Here is a 6,794-nt window from a genome sequence, read left to right on the forward strand (position 1 = left end):
GGCTGAAACAAATGTTCTCAAACTTGGGTTCCCAGATAACAGAATGTTAGCTTTGGAAGGGGCCTTGGAGGTCTTCTGCTCTGTGCAGGCAACTGCGGACAGATGGCTGTCCAGTGTAATTTGAGAACCAGACACTGGGCAGCCATCAAAGGAGAGCTACCACTGCTGGAGGCAGACCATTCCATTGTTGAAAAGCTCTCACTGTTAGGAATTTGCCCTTAGTGTCTGAATCGGCTTCCTTGTAGTTTCAACTTGTTGGTTCTAGTCATGCCCTTGGGAGCAACCAAGAACAAGTCCACTCCTATGTGATGGGTCTTACAGCTATTTGAAGATGGCTGTTGGGTCCTCTTGGTCTTCTCTGCCCCAGACTGAACATATCTAGCTCCTTCAACTGCTCCTTGTTAGGGATGTGCATAAAACCGGTTCTCCCAGTTCGGTTCGGGTCCGAACCGGGTCCGGACCGGACCGGGGTGGTTCGGTTTTGGTTTTGCCAGACCACCCCCCCGGTCCGGTTCGGTTTCGAACCGGTTCGGATCCGAACCGAACCGGTTCGGATCACAAAAAGTGGCTGGTTTTGAAGGGGACATTGTGTTCTACCTGCCACCCAAATTTCAAGTCGATTGGACCTTCCTCTGATTTTTTACAAATTTTTTTCAAAAAATAAATTTTTGCCCATAACTCACAATGTGGAGCCCTTAGGGGCAAAAAAGCTGGGGTGGGTGGTAGCCACCCATGGGTGTCCTCCACCCCAAAAATCCCAAGGCAATTGGTGGCTCCTAGTATTATTGGTGAATTTCTGAAGAAAAATTTTTTTTCCATTGGCTAGAATGGGGGTTTGGGGCTGCCCCAGACCCACCTCTGTGGGGTGGCAGCACCCCCAAAGTGGGTCCGGGGCCATGGCAAAAATGCCCTCAGTCCCTCCCAGCAATCCCCGTAGAGATAGGAGTGATGGTTCTGTTGTTTTTCTGAGGTATTCTGAGTGTAGATTCTATGATAGCTTATGAGATTTCCAATGAGACACCATGAATCCACTCTCATTTGCTATCACAGAATCCACACTCACTCAGAACACCTCAGAAAAACAACAGAACCATCACTCCTATCTCTACGGGGATTGCTGGGAGGGACTGAGCGCATTTTTGCCATGGCCCCGGACCCACTTTGGCGGTGCTGCCACCCCACAGAAGCGGGTCTGGGGCAGCCCCGAACCCCCATTCTAGCCAATGGAAAAAAATTTTTTCTTCAGAAATTCACCAATAATACTAGGAGCAACCCAACAATTGCCACCCCATCTTTTTGGCGCCTCTCTCTGGGCGCCCTAACACGTAACACCTAGTCAGTCCATCTTAATGCCTACCTACTACCACCACTCCTATCCAAGCAAGTAAGAGGAGGACACTCAGAGAGACAACACCCACTCTCTGATCTAACAAAAAGGCCACTGCTGTGCTGCCTGCCAGCACAGCAGCAGCAGCGGAGCAGCACACTAAGCACAAGAGCAGCACACACAGAGAAGAAGCAGGAGGCGGAGCAGCAGAGCAGCAGACCTGCCGCTCTGCATGATGGGTGACGTGATGCCCAAAGAAACCACCGCCTCACTCAGTGCCTGCCACTGACTAGGCCCGACAGACAGAAGCCAGCCAACCTGCTCTGCTCTGCTCTGATGCTCCCCATGGATGATGCACACACACCCTACATCTGCATCCCAATGACCAGACCAGACCAGACCAAGTGCGCAGAGTCAGCACAGGCCAGCAGCCACCAGCCCAGCAACAACAACAGCTACTACTGCTACCACCACAACCAGTGTTGCCGCTACAATAACATTCCCAGTCCAGTCACGCGCGCCACAGCCTGAGCCTAGCACACAGCCAACAGCTGCTGCCAGCCAGTGCCTGGCAAGCCTAGCCAACATGAGGAGGAGAGAGCTAACAAGTAGACGGCGCACGCACATCACCAACCCATCACGACGGCGCAACTGCAAGGGGAGAGGGCACAATTACAGGCAGGAGGAGGAGGAGGAGGCAAGGCAATCCTAGCACAGATTTGAAAGTTTAAAATCCACCAGGACATCTTCTAGAATCTAGACTTCTGTTTTTTCTACCACCAGCTGTAGTGTCTAGTTAGTCAGTGTGCTGTGCAGCTGAGCTGAGCTGAGCTGAGCTGCATGTGAGGAAGGGTGATTGTAGCTAGTTCTTTAGTTTCAGCAGACTGAGCATTGAGCATGGGCAGTGGCCTTGGGAAGCAACACAATTACACGACACTCACCTGCTGCTGCTGGTTCTAGAAGTTGCCTCTTCTCGTCTTCACCTCTTCGTGTGTGTGTGTGTGTGTGCAGTGAGTGCATGCCTTTTGCCTTGCTGGAAAGAAATGCTTCTCTGGTCCACCACCACATATCTGCTCAAGGACACAGAGGCCCAAGGCAGAGGTGGTGGCACCAGTGTGAGTGCATGTGTGCTGGTAGTGTTTGCCACCACAGGTGTTTTGTGTGTGTATGTGTGCGCTGCTAGCTAGGAGGGGGGAGGGAGGCAGGGAGGGAGGCTGGGAGGCAGGGGGGAGGAAAGGGGAGGGGGAGAGGGATGTAGAGGGGATTGAAGGGGGGAGGGTCCGGCTCAGAGTTGGTCAGCCACATATTTGTGCACACACGTGCTCACGTGTGTGCTTCGGTGGGAGAGACCAGATTCTCATCATCTGCCAGACCGGGGTTGGGGGCAGGTGAGGCGGTGGTGGGCTGGAAGGGAGGGAGGATGGAAGGTGGTGAAGAGGAAGGGGAGAGGATGAGAGGGGAAGGATGGAGGGAGGCATGGGGGGGAGGAAAAAAAACATGTAGACAGACACACACCACACTACACACAGAAAGCATCCACACACAGAGACAGTGCTAGGCATCCATTCACACAGACAGACAGACAGACAGACACACACACAACAGGAAGAGACAGACTGAGCCTGCACCACACACACACACACACAGACCCAATTCCCCCCCTGCACAGTTATCAATCAATATGTTGTGTTGGCAGCCAGTTCATTGCTATTCTGATGGTTTTGGGTTTTTTGCCATCAGCCAACATCAACAGTGACCACAATCAAGATGAACATAAGATGATAATAATTCATTCGTTTCATTTCAAAAAATCACCCAATCATTTTCTCCATGTAAACCAAGCCCCCCACACATGATTTCTGGTGACATTTTCAATAAAATCAATTCATTTGGCATTCATCATTTTGTTCTCCCTTTGTCACCTTTTTTTCTTTCTTTTGCATAATTTTGAGGCTTGATTTTGACATGGGGTTTTTAAAGAAAAAATTATTTACATGTTTATTTACATACAGTATTTACATATCTACACTGCATTTTTGAACGTATACCCGCCGCTGCCGCTAAGTCTAGTACTCCGTGGGCTGTGCTACTTTGGGGGGGGGGGTGCCGTGCCCACGCCAGGTCCCCAAATGCTGACAGGTGGATAGATAAAGGGCCTGTGCTGGTCAGCATTGGGTTTCTTTTTAGGTGGGCGTGGGCATTGTAAACATCTGGCCAGTCGCAGCACTACAACTACTACTACAACTGCATCTCTGTGTGGGCACACTACACGCTGCGACTGGCTGGCACGGCTCAGCATCTGTCACGTCAGCTCAGCTAGAGGTGGAAGGGGGGAGGGTAGGGATAAGCACAGAGTTCGAGCCAGGCAGGTGACCAACCATGGGGCAACCCACGGTAATCACTCGCCCGTCTCAAACTGCAGCTTGGGGTAGCCCAACAGGGGGAGGTTCACCTTAAGGAAGACCAGCTGCTCCACCAGACCAGGGTCCAAGCGGGAGCGAGAGGGTGTCACCACGTCCCCGGCACGTGAAAACACCCGCTCACTCTGGACACTGGTTGGGGGGCAGGAGAGGAGGCGCACAGCCACCACCGCCAGGTCCGGCCAGACTTGGCGGCGGCTCGCCCAGAACTGTGCGCAGTCCACGCCGTCTCCCTCCACAGGCTCCTCCAAGTACTGCGCAACGCATTGCTCAGCACTGGAGGGGGGCCTGGCAGGTCGAGCCTCCCGCATACCAGGCATGGCGCCATAGCAGAACCGCTGAAACCACTGGGCGGATCTCGAGTCGGTAGCAAATGGCTGCTGCGATGGCGCCGCCTGGGATGCCGCGCTGCTGGACTGGGAAGAGGGAGGGGAAGGGGAAGCTGACGCCGGCTGGCCGCCCATGCTGCTGCTGGGTGCGGGTTGGGCCGCGAGGGCTGCCCCCGCACCACTACCAACACCCTGGTCTCTGCGGGCCCTAGCGGCCTCCTCCTCCCTAACCTTCTCGACCAGGATGCCCTTCCACCTGGGCAAGTCGTCGGCACTCACGGCATTGCCCTTGAGGGCTGGGTGACAGAGACAAGCGAGGACATACTCCTCCCTGTCTCCCAGCACATCAACGAGCCGCTTGTCAACCCCAGACCTCAGCCTCCCAGCCAGAGCACGACCCTCTGGCGTGGTCAGAGAGATATGGAGTCCACCCATCAGCTTCTCGAGACCAACAGCTGTGGGCAGCGCCTGGCTCAAGGGAGTGGTGTCGCCACACAAGCCCTTCGTGGCAAGCTGGAAGGGCTCGAGTGCCGACACCGCCTCGGACATCTGCTTCCACTCTGCGTTCGAGAAGTCGCAGACATCCAAGGACTCGTCCCTCGCCAGGGCGACAAGGGCTCTCTCCTGCTCCAACAGGCGCTGGAACAGGAGGAAGGTGGAGTTCCACCGCGTCTCCACATCCGTAGGGATGAGATGGCGAGGAAGGCCAAGGTCATCCTGCTTCTGGCGAAGCAGTCTCCTGGACTTCTCGCTGCGGTGGAAGTGGGCGGCCAGCTTGCGGGACTTATCCACAAGTGTGGCCGTGGCAGCAACAGCACCTGCGATGGGGCGGGCCCCCTTCTCCTGGGACGCCCTCAGCTCCTTAAGGCCAAGGGAGTCCCTGACGGTCAGATGGAGCGTGTGTGCCATACACCGTATGTTCACACAGTCCATGACTGTCTCGACAGCGGCGGTAACGTTGGCTCCATTGTCGGTGACAATGAAGCCGCGGGAGAGGTGTGGACACCCGCCAATCCACTCCTCTATCTGGCGGTCGAGTACGGCCGCCACCTCCTCCGCGGTGTGCCTCGTGTCCATCGTCTCCACGTGCAGGACGGCCCACCTGTGCCGTAGTGCATCGGGAGCCGCGCCGGACCCGGAAGCATCGCCCGCGGAGGTCCCCTCACTCTCCGGTCCCCACCAGTGGGCAGTGAGGGCCAGGAAAGAAGCGTGCATCCCACTGACACTGGTCCAGAGGTCAGTCGTGAAATGCACGCTTGTCCCGGCCGGAGCTGCACGCAGCTCGGCCGACACGAGCTCCCTGCACTGGCGGTACAGGGAGGGGACCACGTTCCGGCTGAACGTCGTCCTTGAGGGGATGACGTATTCGGGAGCCAGGTATTGGAGAATCCGGCGGAAGCCGTTGTTCTTGACCACCTGAAACGGCTGGTCATCGGTGGAAATCATCTCCCCTATGAGGCGGGTGAGGTGATGATGGTCCACGCGAACAATACGCTGGCTGCCCGAGGACTGCGTCCACCGCTGGACGGGCAGTGTAGCCTGCCTGCTGGCTGGCACACTGCCGCTGCCCGCCCTAGTGGCAGATGCACAAGGCGCACTAGCGCTGCCAGCCTGTCCCCTGAGACCTGGGTGGTGACGCTCTAGGTGTCTCCACATAGGCGTCGTACCCAGGTGCGCAGGGTCCCTTCCACGGCTGACAAGCATCCTGCAGTGGACACAGCGGGCGTGGAATGGGGCATCTTGAGGGACCTCAAAATGCACCCATGCACCACTGCCCTTGGCCTCCTGCGCCCTGGGCGCCGTCCTAGGCCATTTCTCGCAGGGTGGCTGCAGTCCTAGGGGGGGGGCGGCCGCCGCTGCCTGCCCACTGCTGCCACCCAACCCGCCCCTTCCGCCCTCCACAGCGGAGGAAGGGCCCGGCTCAACTGGCATCGGAGAGGCAGGCCTCTCCTCCACCACCTCGCCAGACCGCTCCCCACCAGAGTGTCGGGCTTCACGAGGGGGGGCCCCACTGAGCGGCGAAAGGATAGGGGGAAGGGGCCCCAGAGGGAGGGAGAACCTGGCTGCATCGCTGCCAGCCGCACGGTCCTCACCGCCCTCTACCTGCTCTTCCAACTCCACAGTCTCCTCCACCTCAACAACTGGCGGTAGCTCAGCAGCACCTGGTGCCGCCGGCGAGGAGGGACCCGCCACAGCCCTAACAGTGCCTCTGCCTCTGCCGCGATTGGCGGCAGCAGGCGTGGGGAACTGAATCCTGCGCACCAAAGATGGGGCCGGAGCAAAGAATTCTCCAATGGGGAGAACTGGGGTGTCCTCAGGCTCCCCGCGTCCTCTCCCTCCCCGTGCCGCAGGCGCACCCCGCACCTGGCCTCTCCCACCTGTGCCTGCCAGCCTTGAGCGAGCCCTGCCCGCCACACGGCGCTCAGACATGCTGCTAGGTCAGAAGGAGGGAGACTTTAGGAGGAAGGCCAGACAGGGTCAAAAAAATAATTTGGAGGGGCTTAGGGGCCAAAAAAAAGGCAGCTGATTTGGAGGCGGCGGGGGGGAAGTTTGTTTTCAAAAAAGGAAGCCAATTGGGGGGAAAGGAAGACTTTTTGATATGGGGGGGGAAGCCAATCGAAGTGAGGGGGAGGGTGTCCTTTTTGAATTTGGGAGTCAACCACCAAGCCAATTGGGGAGATGGGTCTGGGAGGGGTTTTTTTTAGAAAAATAGGGGGT

This window comes from Hemicordylus capensis, chromosome 3 (genome assembly GCF_027244095.1).
Source record: "Hemicordylus capensis ecotype Gifberg chromosome 3, rHemCap1.1.pri, whole genome shotgun sequence".
Taxonomy (NCBI): Eukaryota; Metazoa; Chordata; class Lepidosauria; order Squamata; family Cordylidae; genus Hemicordylus; species Hemicordylus capensis.